The sequence below is a fragment of the Sinocyclocheilus anshuiensis genome, unplaced genomic scaffold (genome assembly GCF_001515605.1).
Source record: "Sinocyclocheilus anshuiensis isolate Anshui unplaced genomic scaffold, SAMN03320099.WGS_v1.1 scaffold456, whole genome shotgun sequence".
In the NCBI taxonomy this organism is placed as follows: Eukaryota; Metazoa; Chordata; class Actinopteri; order Cypriniformes; family Cyprinidae; genus Sinocyclocheilus; species Sinocyclocheilus anshuiensis.
In genome coordinates this window covers 437,485-438,194 of record NW_015557074.1, presented here as the reverse complement: position 1 = coordinate 438,194, position 710 = coordinate 437,485, and positions in this window count along the sequence as shown.

The following is a 710-nucleotide window of genomic DNA, read 5'->3' as shown; positions in this document are numbered from 1 at the left end:
TGGCCGGTAAATTTTATCATGTCACCGGCCATTGGCAGGTGTGGCAAAAAGTTAGTTTTAGGCCCTGCTTACACTTGTAGGTGAAGGCAAGATCCAAAAAGATTGAAACACACTCATCTCAAGTGACAATGAAAAAACAGCTATAAAAATAACGCAGCCTCATGGCCAGTAAAAAATATATACAGCCGGTAAAATAAGTATTGAACACATCACCATTTTTCTCAGTAAATATATTTCTAAAGGTGTTGTTGACATGACATTTTCACCAGATGTCGGTAACAATCTAAGTAATCCATACATACAAAGAAAACAATACAAATAAGTTCAGAAATTAAGTTCTGTGTAATAAAATGGAATGAAGTATTGAACACGCTTACTGAAATTTATTTAATACTTCGAACAAAAGCCTTTGTTGGTAATGACAGCTTCAAGACGCCTCCTGTATGGAGAAACTAGTTGTATGCATTGCTCAAGTGTTAATTTGGCCCATTCTTCCACATAAACAAGTCTTCAAATCTTGAAGGTTCCATGGGCTCTTGGCTGTGTGTTTGGGATCATTGTCTCGCTGGAATGTCAACCCCCATTTCATCTTCATCATCCTGGTAGACGGAAGCAGATTTTTATCAAGAATGTCAAGAATTCATCCTTCCTTCAATTATATGAATTTTGCCAGTGCTACACCATGATGTTTTGGGGTGATGTGCAGTGAC